Source organism: Dasypus novemcinctus, chromosome 10, assembly GCF_030445035.2.
Source record: "Dasypus novemcinctus isolate mDasNov1 chromosome 10, mDasNov1.1.hap2, whole genome shotgun sequence".
Classification (NCBI taxonomy): domain Eukaryota; kingdom Metazoa; phylum Chordata; class Mammalia; order Cingulata; family Dasypodidae; genus Dasypus; species Dasypus novemcinctus.
In genome coordinates this window covers 128,037,428-128,050,844 of record NC_080682.1, presented here as the reverse complement: position 1 = coordinate 128,050,844, position 13,417 = coordinate 128,037,428, and the positions used below count along the sequence as shown (strand labels likewise).

The 13,417-nt window shown below is 39.1% G+C and overlaps 1 protein-coding gene across 1 annotated transcript in view; it reads left to right on the top strand.

Annotated features, from left to right (window-relative positions):
• Positions 1-13,417, top strand: part of LOC101423170 (olfactory receptor 14L1-like) — a 127,016-nt gene that overhangs the window by 89,091 nt on the left and 24,508 nt on the right.

Sequence of the window (13,417 nt, the reverse complement as noted above, 5' to 3'; positions counted from 1 at the left end):
ATACAATTTACAAAAATGATGGGGTCAGGGGTGGGAGTGGGTTATATGGGAACCTCTTAAGTTTAATGTAACATCTTTGTGATCTATTAACTGTAATAAAAAAATAAGTTCAACATTTCAGAAAAAGTGAATAAAGTTAAATTTATATTTGATATACTTGAAATTGAATCTATCCATGCTAAATGTCACATATTCTTTACTACATAACTTTCATTTTCTTTTTGCAAATATGACAGTGTACTATATATTTCTGCACCTTAATTTTTCAAATGCATTCTTATTTGCTATTCATGCATTCTTCTGGAAAACATTTTCCTTATTGTTAAAATGTTTTGAATAATGTTTTTGAACAAAGTTTTGAGTGTTTTTAGTTAAAAGCAAATAATGATAGCATATGTAGAAGGCCCTGGATGGGTATCCTGGCATGTGCCTATACATTTGAGATGATATCAAGGTACTTGGTACACTCAACCAGTATGAGAATATTAAATAGCTTGAATTTAGCAAACTTAATTCAAATTATATTTTTGTATCCACCATTATAGAACCGTCTGCACCATATAATAAAATGATTTGATGTGAAGTAAAATAGCAGAATAAAATTGCAGGTTTAAATATTATTATGGGCAGCAGACTTGGCCCAGTGGTTAGGGCATCCGTCTACCACATGGGAGGTCCGCAGTTCAAACCCCAGGCCTCCTTGACCCATATGGAGCTGGCCCATGCGCAGTGCTCATGCGTGCAAGGAGTGCCCTGCCACACAGGGGTGTCCACCACGTAGGGGAGCCCCACATGCAAGGAGTGCACCCCATAAGGAGAGCTGCTCAGCATGAAAGAAACTGCAGCCTGCCCAGGAATGGCGCTGCACACATGGAGAGCAACACAACTAGATGACACAGCAAAAAGAAACACAGATTCCCGTGCCGTTGACAACAACAGAAGTGGACAAAGATGTAGCAAAATAGACACAGAGAACAGACAACCCGGGTGGGGGGGGGGCAAGGGGAGAGAAATAAATAAATAAATCTTTAATAAATAAATAAATAAATATTATTATAGCACTGAAATCCATGCTAACACTGTATTCCTTATTTAAAAGTACAGTATAAAAACATGTCCCTTAACACAGAATATCTTGTGAATACTATTGCTCTCTCCATGTGAATTGGCTGAAAAAGTACATTCCATCCTCAATTCATTCAGGCTTTCTGCATGATGAAGAACAAGTAATTTCAGAGGGCTTTGTGTGTTATGGACTGTTTTAGTACACCCTGTCTAATTTCATGGTGCCCACAGAAACTTGCTGTGCTCATGACCTGGTCTTTCCACCTGGAACGAAAAAAATATGTCACCCTAGGAGAACCAGCAAGATGGCAGCAGAGTAAGGAGCTCCTAGAGTCAGCTCCTGCTACAGGGCAGTTAGTAAACACCCAGAGCTATCTGGAGCTAACTGAAGCACCTGTTTGCAGGCTTCAGGAGGCCAGAAGAGCATCCTCCAACATACTTGAAGGAATGGAAGGAAGAGACTGCCCATATGCAGAGAGGATTCATAAGGAGAGCTTTCCATGCCACAGAGGCTGGTACCTATCCTCCAGTGGAGGCACAAGCCACCTCAGGAGCTGTTCAGTGACTGGAATTGAATGCTCCATTTCCCAAAAATGAGGGAGAAAGAGATGATTGGGCACCAACTTCAACTGATGAATAAATTCAGTGGACTAAAGTATAATTCTGAGAATAGCTAAAGTTTGAGCCTGTTCAAATCAGAAAGAGGCTGGTAGCCACCACCTTAACACCACATCTGGCATGAGGGGAAGTAGAGCAAACTGAAAATCACATGGCTGGGGGGACTGACTTCCTTTCATTCAGATCAGATTGTAGCTCTAGCCTAGGACCCCTCACCACCTCTGGCATGGAGAAAGCTGGCGGGACCTGTGCCAGCCTCTCCTGGAAATCACCAGCCAAGCCAAAGAGGCCAGTGATCATCCTACTCTGGCAGCACAAGCCACCCCAGGAGCTGCTCTGCAGATGAAGTTGGGAGCTGCATTTCCAAGAAAGAGGGGGTAGGAGATAGCTGGCTACTAATTTTGTCTACTGATTGGTAGACTCAGCTGACTAAAGTAAAAACCTAGGAATAGCTGGGGTGTGAACCTCTCCAAGTTGGAAAGAGGCTGGTGGCTGCCATTTTGACTCAGCCCCCAGCATGAAGGGTAGCTGGGCTGATCAAAAATTGCAGTGATGGTAAGAACTGGTTTCTTTCACCCAGATCAGCCTGCAGCCCTAGACTAGGCTTCATCTCCATCTTTGGCAGGGAGGAGGCTGGTGGTTTTGGTACCAGCCTATCCAGGTAACTGCAGGTATCTTTGCCAGTCACAGACTGAATAATCAGAAGTCTAGGGAAACGGACTTGGCCCAGTGGTTAGGGCGTCCGTCTACCACATGGGAGGTCTGTGGTTCAAACCCCAGGCCTCCTTGACCTGTGTGGAGCTGGCCCATGCACAGTGCTGATGCATGCAAGGAGTGCCCTGCCATGCAGTGGTGTCCCCCACATAGGGGAGCCCCACGTGCAAGGAGTACGCCCCCTATGGAGAGCCACCCAGCTCGAAAGAAAGTGCAGCCTGCCCAGGAATGGTGCCACCCACACTTCCCATGCTGCTGACGACAACAGAAGCAGACAAAGAAACAAGATGCAGCAAATAGACCCAGAGAACAGACAACTGAGGGAGGGGGGAATTAAATAAATAAATAAATCTTAAAAAAAAAAGTCTATTGGGGAAATGTGGTCATCTTGGACCAGCACTGCAGATTGCTGCCCACACCTGCAGCTCCATCCCTGCCCCAGGCAGGGGAGAAAAGGGCATGAAGCTTCATCAGTCTTTCTGGGCAACTACAGTCTAGGCCTACAAGACTTGGATTAATCCACACAGCTGTCCCTACCCCTGGGAAAGGAGAAAGTTAGGAGAAGCTTCATTGGTCCCTGGGGCAATGAGGGCAGCTTGAGCCTCCACAGCTTATAGCACCAATTACATCCTTGGCTCCTATTGCACAACCAGCAAGAGAGAAAGGGCTTCTTGCCTAAAAAGAAAAACTGCACCCAGAATAAATACTTTAGTAACCCAGATGCCAAGACACCAAAAATAATTACAATCCACACCAAGAAACAGGAAGATATGGAAAAGTTAAAGGAAAAAGTTAAAGGAAAAAGATAACCTTCAGATGACATAAAGGAGTTGAGACTACAAAGGAGTTGAGACTACTAAACATAGATGTTTAAACAAATCTCCTTAATGAATTCACTGAGATGGCTAAAGAGATTAAGGATATTAAGAAGACATTGAATAATCAAAAAGAAGAATTTGAAAGCATACATAGAAAAATAGCAGATCTTATGGGAATGAAAGATGTAATAAATGAAATTAGAAAAACTTTGGAATCATATAATAGTAGATTTGAGTAGGCAGAAGAAAGGACTGGTGCATTGAAGAAATGGCCTCTGAAAGTGAACATACAAAAGAACAGATGAAGAAAAGAATGGAAAAAAAGTACAAGGTCTCAGGGAACTAAATGACAGCAAAAGGCATGCAAACATGCATGTCATGGGTGGCCCAGAGGAAGAGAAGGGAAAAGAGGCAGAAGGAATATTTGAAGAAACCATGGTAGAAAATTTCCCAACCCTATTGAAGAATATAGATACCCATGTCCAAGAAGCACAATGTACTCCTATCTGAAAAAGTCTGAATAGACAAACTCTGAGAAACATACTAATCAGACTAATCAGAATAGGAAATGCCAAAGGCAAAGAGAGAACTCTGAGAACAGTAAGAGAAAAATAGAAGTTCCAAAAAATCTACAATGGTCTCAGAGTTAATTAACAAGTTCAGAAAATTTGCAGTATTCATGATCAATATCAAATAATACATCTGTTTCTATACACTGGTAATGAGCATGCTGAGGGGAAAAAAAAAAGAAAAAAAATTCATTTGCAATAGTAACTAAAAGAACCATATATCTAGGTATAAATTTAACCAAGGACTTGACTTGAATGCAGAAAATGACAAAACAGTGCTTTAAAAAATGACAGAGACAGCCTAATAAATGGGAGGACATTTTGTACTCATGATTTGGAAAACTAAATATCATTCAATATCAATTCTATCTAAATTGATTTACAAATTCAACACAATCACAATCAAAATGCCAACTGCCTACTTTGCAGAAATGGAAAAGTGAAATACCAGATTTATTTCAAAGGGAAATGTGCCCTGATGAGCCAAAGATATCTTTAAAAAGAATGAACTCAACTCACAACTCCTGAATTTAAAGCATATTACAAAGCTACAGTGGTCAAAACAGCATGGTAGTGGCATAAAGATAGATGTAAGATCAAAATGTCTTTCCAGTGGACATCAGATCCAATGGAATTGATTTAAGAGTTCAAAAATTGACTGACACATCTATAGCCAATTGATATTTGACAAGACTGTCAAGTCCTCACAAATGGAGCAGAATTGTCTCTTCACAAAATAATGCTGTGAGAACTGGATTTTCATATCCAAAAGATTAAAGGAGGGCCCTTATCTCACTCTTTATACAAAAATTAACTCAAAATAGATCAAAGACCTAAATATAAGGGCCAGAGCCCATAAAACTAAAAGAAGACATAGGGAAGCATTTTCAAGATCTTATTATAGGCAATAGCTTAGGCTTTACATGAAAAGCACAGGCAATGAAAGAAAAAAATATAAATGGTCCTCTTCAAAATTAAAAACATTTGCACTTCAAAGGATTGTCAAGAAAGTGCAAAGGCAGCCTACTTATTGGGAGAAAATATTTGCACACCCCATATCTGATGAGTTCAATATCTGGAATATATAAAGAATTCCTATAACGGAACAATAAAAAGGCAAACAACCCAATAAAAATGGGTGAAAGACTAGAGTAGGCATTTTCTAAGAAGAAATACAATGACAAATAAGCACATGAAAAGATGTTCAACATCACTAGTTATTAGGGAAATGCAAAAGAAAACCAGGGATTTAATTTCAGACCTACTATAATGGCCACTATTAGGAAAACAGAAAGCAGCAAACATTGGAAAGGATGTGGAGAAAGAGCAGCACTCATTCACTGCTGGAGGCAATGTAAAATATTACATTGGCTATGGAAGACAGATTGGTGGTTGCTCAAGAAGCTAAGTATAGAATCACCACATGATCTGGCAATCCAACTAATAGTTATGTACAGAGAAGAACTGAAAGCAGGGATGCAACTAGACACTTGCACTTTGATGTTCCTAGCGTCACTTTTAACAATTACCAAAAGATGTAAGCAATATAATTATCTATAAACTAGATAGATTTGAAGGGCTTAACAAATATAGTATATACATATGATGGATTATTATTAAGTTGTGAGAAAGAATGAAGTCCTGATGCATGTGACAACATGGATTAACCTTGTGGTCATAATATTGAGTTAAATAAGTCAGACACAAAATTACAAATATTATTTGATCTTACTAATATGAACTAATAATAACCAACTCATAGATTTAGAATCTAGAATCTAGCTCATGTGGAGATAGAATGGAGGTAAAGAATGGGAAACTGATGTTAATTTCTGCAGAATTTCTATTTAGGTTGATTGTAAATGTTGGAAATGGATAGAAGTGATGATAGCTCATTATTGAGAGTGTAATAAACAGTACTAAAATATGCATGTGAATATAGTGAAAGAGCAAATTTTGGGTCATGTATGCTACTAGAAGGAAAGTTATAGGATCAAAAATGGAACTGTAGAAGTACCAGCAAGATGGCAGCAGAGTAAGGAGCTCCTAGAGTCAGCTCCTGCTTTAGGGCAGTTAGCAAACACCCAGAGCTCTCTGGAGCTAGCTGAAGCACATGTTTGGGGGCTCCATGAGGCCAGAAGAACATCCTACAACACCCTTGGGGGAGTGGAAGGAGGCAACTGCCCGTCTGCAGAGAAGACTCATAAGTAAAGTGTTCCACACCATGGAGGCCAGTGCCCATCTTCCACTGGAGGCACAAGCCACCTCAGGAGCTATCTGTGGCTGGAATTGAAAGCTCCACTTCCCCAAAATGGGGGAGGAAGAGACATTTGGTCACCAATTTCAGCTACTGATGAGGAAATTCAGTGGGCTACAGTATGATCCTGAGAACAGCTAAGGTTTGAGCCTGTCCAGGTTAGAAAGAGGCTGGGAGCCACCATCTTAGCTCTGCACCTGGCACAAGAGGAAGCGGGGTGGAATGACAATCCCAATGCTGGTGGGGACTGGCTTCTTCCCATCCAGATCATATTGCAGGTCTAGCCTAGGCCCCAGTGCCACCTCCAGCAGGGAGGAAGCTGCAATGATTTGCACCAGCCTCTCCAGGTAATTACTGGCCAAGCCACGGAGACTGGTGATCATCCTACTCTGACAGCATGAGCTGCCCCAGGAGGTGTTCTGTAATGGGAATTGGAAGCTCCATTTCCCAGAAATGGGAGGAAGAGATGGATGGCTGCAAATTTCAGCTATGGACTGGGAGACTTGGCTGGCTAAGAGATAACCCTGGGAAGGGGTGGGGTGAGAACGAGCCCAAGTCAGAAAGAGGCCAGTAGCCATGATTATGACTCTGCCCCTGCCTGAGGGGAAGATGGGCTGGCTAAAACTTTCAGTGTCTGCAGGAACCAGTTTCTTTCATGCAAATCAGCCTGCAGCCCTAGCCTAGGCTTCAGTCCTGCCTCTGGCAGGGAAGAGGTTGAGGAGCCCTGAACGAGCCTATACAGGTAACTGCAGGGAACTTTGGCTGGCATAGACTGAAAATCAGAAGTCTACCAGGGCAACTGTATTCATCTGGACCCACACTGCATATGAGGGAAAGGGATGTGAAGCTCCATCAGTCTCTATGGGCAGCTACAGTCTTGGCCTGCATGTGGATTATTCCACATAGCTGTGACTCTGTCCCTACCCCTGGCAAAGGAGAAAGTTGGAAGAAGCATCATTGGTCCCTGGTGCAATGAGGGCAGCTTGAGCCTCCACAGCTTACAGCACCAACTACATGCTTGGCTTCTACTGCACAACCAGCAAGGGAGAAATGATAGGAAGCCATGAAATAAAGAGAAAAACTGCACCCAGAAAAAAAAATACTCTAGTAAGCCAGATGCAAAGACACCAACACAAAATTACAACCCACACCAAGAAACAGGAAGTTATGGCCCAGTTAAAGGAACAAAATAAGCCTACAGATGATGTAAAGGAGTTGAGACAATCATAGATGTTCTAAGAAATTTCCTTAATAAATTCAATGAAATGGCTAAAGAGATTAAGTCTATTAAAAAGACATTGGCTGGGCAAAATGAAGAACTTGAAAGCATACATAGAAAAATAGCAGATCTTATGAGAATGAGAGGTGCAATCAATGAAATTTAAAAAAGACATTGGAATCATATAATAGCAGATTTGAGGAGGCAGAAGAAAGGATTGGTGAGCTTGAAGAAATGGCCTCTGAAAGTGAACATACAAAAGAAGAGATGAAGAAAAGAATGGAAAAAATTCAACAAGGTCTCAGGGAACTAAATGACAGCAGAAGTCATGCAAATATATGTGTCATGGGTGTCCCAGAAGGAGAAAAGAAGGGAAGAGAGGCAGAAGGAATATTTAAAAAAATAATGTTAGAAAATTTCCCAACCCTATTGAAAGACATAGATATCCCTGCCCAAGAAGCACAATGTACTCCCATATGAAAAAATCCAAATAGACCAACTCCAAGACACTCATGAGAATGTCAAAGGCCAAAGACAGAGAATTCTGAGAGCAGCAAGAGAAAAGCAATGCATAACATATAAGGGATATCCAATAAGATTAAGTGCTGATTTCTCACCAGAATCCATGGAGGCAAGAAGACGGTGGTCTGATATATTTAAAATACTACAAGAGAAAAACTTCCAGTTGAGAATCTTATATCCAGAAAGACTGTCTTTCAAAAGTGAGGGTGAAATTAGAATATTTACAGATAAACAGAAACAGAATTTCTAAGCAAGAGACCAGATTTTCAGGAAATAAAAAAGGGTGTGTTAGAGCCTGAAAAGAAAAGACAGGAGAGAAAGGCCTGGAAGAAAGTCTAGAAATGAAGATTAAATCAATAAAAGTAACTAAGAATGTCAAAGGAGTGGTGAAAATAAAATATGACAGATTAAACTCAAACAGGACTAAAATGAACCAATGATGTAAAGCACTTGTATTCAGAAAAGTGTAACTCAATGTTAAAACAAATCAAAAAAGCCCTAAATAATTGGAAGAACATTCCATACTCATGGACTGGAAGACTAAATATCATTAAGATGTCAATTCTACTCAAATTGATAAACAGATTTAATGCAATCTGATAAAAATTCTACCAGCATTAAAGAAAAAACTTAAAACATGAACATTAAATTTATTTGGATGGGTAAGGAGCCCTGAATAACCAGAAACATCATAAAAAGGAAAAATGAACCATCATCTCCAGACTTTAAGTCATAATACCTACCTATAGTGGTAAAAAGAGTATGGTACTGGCCTAAAGACAGACACAGTAGACCAATGGAACCAAATTTATGTTTCAGAAACAGACCCTGACAGGTATGGCCAAATGATTTTTGATTAGCTGTCAAACTCACACAGCTTGGATAGAATAATCCATTCAACAAATGGTGCTGAAAGAATTGGACATCCATAGCTGAAAGAAGGAAAGAGGACCCGTATCTCACACCTTATCCAAAAATTAACTAAAAATGGATCAGAAAACCAAAAATAAAAGCAAGAACCATAAAACTTCTAGAAGAAATTATTGGAAAATATCTTCAAGACCTGGTGGTAGGTGGTGGATTCTTAAAGGAGATAAGATAAGGAATGAGTGGATTACTGATGTTTAATGTATGTAGATGTTTTAATTAGCTTTACTGTAAAATTGTGGAAATGTATAGAGTGGATGGTAACACAGTGAGTGGCAGCTGGTTTATAAATGGAGATGTGCCTGAAAATGGTAGTCTAGTTATATAAATGCCAATTGACAGAATGGTTGAGAATAATCTAGAAACTGGATAGCACAGTAAACCAAGAGGTGGGTGAGAATTGTGGTTGATGGTATTGATGCAAGAGTGTCCTTTATGAGCTAGAACAAATGTATATCACTACTACATGATGCTGGGAATGTGGAGAAGCATGGGAAAAATAAAGCTGGAGTGACCTATGGACTGTGGTTAGTAGTAATAACATAATATTCTTACATCTACACAAAAGATGTACTGTGTTGATACTGAGGCAGTATGGAAAAAGTGAGCCAAATATATGCTATGGACATGGCAATAATCAGATGGTATTATTCTATCTGTAGCAAATGACATACCACATTGTAGTTTGCTGATGGAGGGATGTTGTTTGGGAATTCTGCATATGTGCATGATTGTTTTATAAGTTTACAACTTCTGTCATTAAGAAATATTTAAAAAATAATAGGGTGGATTTGGGGAAAAACACACAAAATGTAAGATAAGGGCTATGATTAGTAGTAAGATTGCAACAATATTTTTTCATAATTTGTATCAAATATCTCACAACAATGCAAGGTGTTGGTAGAAGATTGATGTATGGGACCCCTGTATGATGTTATGCATGTTTGCTTTGTAAGTTCACAACTTTTACTACACACTTAGTTGTTTATGTATGTTCATATGTAAATGACATAAAGATAATAATAGTAGGATTGGTTGGGGAAAATACTTTGTTTAGTAGTAATATTTTGACAAAGCTCTTTAATCATTAGTTTAAAAAGTTTAACAACAATGCAAATTGTTGGTGGTAGGGTGAGATGTTATATGTTTGATGTTATGTATGTTTGCTTTGTAAGTTCACAACTATTATTATACACTTATTGTTTGAGTATGTTATAAATGAATGATATATTTCAATTAAAAAGTTAAATAAAAAGGAACTGTATAACACATCGAACTCTGTCGTGGATGAAAACTGTGGTTAATAACACAAATATAGGAATGTTCTGTCATGAATTATAACAAATGTACTTCCCTATTACAAGGTATTAATATTAATAATAGGGTTGTATATGGAGAAAAGGCACCTAATGCAAGCTATGGACTACAGTTAGTAATATTTTTTCATCAATTTTGACATAGTTACCACACAAATACTAAGTGTTAGCAATAGGGGTGTGTAGGGGACTGTTGTGTTCCTTAGAAGACATTAATGCAAACCTAAAACTTCACAAATTTAAAGAAAAATAATTATGCTAAGTGAAAGAAACCAGACACACAAAGCACAACCTATAGTGTGATCGCATTTGTATAAAATATAAATATAGAAAATTTATGTAGATGGAAATAGAGTAGTGGTTTATGTGGACCTGTGGGATGACAGAAGGATTGAGAGATTTTTTCTCTTTGCATTAATGAACATGTTCTACAATTGATTCTGGTGTTTAACACTCAACTTTCTGAATATACTGACAGCAGTTGTTTGTTTATTTATTTATTTTTCTCCCCCTTGTTGTTTTTGTGCTAGTTGTCTGCCTGTTCTGTGCTCATCTTCTTTCTATTTTTTCAGGAAGCACTGGGAACTGAGCCCAGGAACTCCCATGTGGTAAGTGGGTGCCCAACTGCTTGAGCCACATCCACTTCCCTGTTTGTATGCTTTGATGAACTGTGTGGTACGTAAATATATCTCCATAAAACCACTTCAAAACATTGCTAAAAGAAATCAAAGAAGAGCTAAATAAATAGGAAAACATTGTGTGTTTATGGATTGGAAGACTAAATGTCATAAGATACCAATATAACCAAAAGCAATTTATAGATTTAATTGAATCCCAATCAAAATCCCAACACCCTTCATTGCAGAAAAGGAAACATCAACCATCAAATGTATATTGTAATAGGCCCTGAAGAACTAAAGCCATCTTGAAAAAGAATGAAATTAGAAGACTTACACTTTCTGGTCTTAGATCTTATTACAAAGCCACAAAAAGTAGACTGGCATGATACTAGCACAAGGATGAACAAATGGATGAATAGAATAGAATGGAGAGCTCCAAGATCAACCCTCACATTTATGGATAGCTTATATTTGTTGAGGTGGCAAAGACCACACTATTGGGAAAGAATAGTCTCTTCTAGAAACAATACTGGGAAAACTGTATCTGCATTTGCAGAAAGAAAAAAGAAGAAGCAGGACCCCATCACTAATCATGTACAAAAATTAACTCACAATGGATAAAAGACTTTAATTTTAGAGCTAGCACTACAAAACTCCTAGACAATAATAAGAAAGCACCTTCAACACTGTGGTAGGCAATGGTTTCTTGGTCATTAAACTCAAAGCATCAGCAAAAAAAGAAAAAAGAAACAAAGAAACGAAACAACAACAGCAAAACTTTTATTCCTCAAGGGACTGTGTCATGAAAGTAATATGACAAACTATAAACTGGGGAAATAATTGGAAACCACATATCTGATAAAGGATTACTTTTGAGAATAAATATGGAAATCTTTTAATTTAACAACCAAAAGACATCTCAATTTAAAAATGGGCAAATACTTGAACAGACATATCTCCAAAAGTGCTATACAAATGGCCAGAAAGGAAATGAAAAGATGGTATACATCATTAGTCATTGAGAAAATGCCAATAAAAAGCACAATGAGATACAATTTTATACCCATTTGAATGGCTGATATTGAAAACATGGAAAATAGCAAGTGCTGGAGAGGATGTGGAAAAATAGGCACATTCATTCATTACTGGTGGCAATGTAAAATTTTGTAGCTGCTGTAGAAGACCGTTTGGCAGTTTCTCAGATAGCTAAGTATAGAACTACCAAGTGAGCTGGGAATTGTACTACTAGGTATTTACCCCAAAGAATATAAAGCAGTTATTTGGATAGATATTGTAACATCATTGTTCATAGCAGCATTATTCACAATTGCCAAAAGATGGATGCAACTCAAATATCAATCAACTATGAATGGATTAACAAAATGAGGCACATATTATACATATATAGATATATATATATATTCAATGGAATTCATATTTTTGCTCTTTTTTCCTTCTTTCTTTATTTTTAATGTTACATTAAAAAAATATGAGGTCCCCATATAACCCCCACTGTCCTCATCCTACTTCTCCTTCATTAACAACCTCTTTCATCATCATGGCACATTCATTGCATTTGGTGAATACATTTTGGAGCACTGCTGCACCACATGGATAGTAATTTACATTGTAGTTTACACTCTCCTCCATTCAACCCAGTGGGACATGGCAAGAAATACAGTGTCCACCATCTGTCACTGCATTACAACACAGGACAACTTCCAGTCCTGAAAATGACCCACATCATGTCTCTTCTTCCTTTCCTACCCTCAGCAGCTACTGTGGCCACTTTCTTCACATCAATGTTACAATTCTTCCATTATTAATCACAATAGTTCCATAGTAGAAAATCAGTAAGCCCACTCTATTCTTCCACTCTGTGGACCCTGCGATGTTTATGTACAGTCCCCTTCTATATCAAGAGGGGGCTTAGATTCCACATGGATGATGGATGCAATTCTCTTGCAGTTATAGGCACTCTTGTATCCCTGGTGTGGTGCTTGACCTTCTTCAACTCCCTGTTAGCTGGCTGGGGTATGTCCAGTAAACAAGATGGTAGGAGTTGCAAGTCTTTTGAGGCTCAGGGCCTAGTTGTCACATGAACAGTCCAGAGATTTGGGTCTCTTGTATATACAGCAACCCCAGTGCCAACCACAGTTCTGGTAAGAGTAACAAAAGAGGCACATGTTGAAAGGTCATATCTGAGTCCAACTCCATCACACCCAGGAACACAAACTCCAAAGTAGGGCCAACTGACATGGCACTGAATTCCAGAGACATCTGCCATGACTGTAGAACTCATGGGTCTCTGTAGCCCTCAGGAGAACCAGTATCTGGGGTAGTATCTACTTTGGCTGTCTCTGAGACCCTGCTGAAGCATGTGTAAGGTCAACCCCTCTGATGACCTCCTGACTCTTTTGGAGACTTATAGCCATATAAACTCATTTGTCCTTTCCATTTTCCCCTTTATTCCAAAGTCATTAAGCAGTTTTTAACACCTGATGCTACAGGTAGGCTGAGATATTCTGCTGGTCTGAGTTGACCCTTTTATTCAAGGTCATTTTCTAGTTACATCATCAGCTGGTGCTTGGTAGTAATCCCTTGGTGCCAGGGAGGCTCATCCATGGGAGTCATGTCCTATGCTGGGGGGAAGGCAATGCATTTACATGCTGAGTTTGACTTCAAGACTGGCCACATTGAGCAACACAGAGGCTCTCAGGAGGTAACTCTTAGGCACCCTGCAGCTCTAGGCCTAGTTCTTATTCAGGTGCA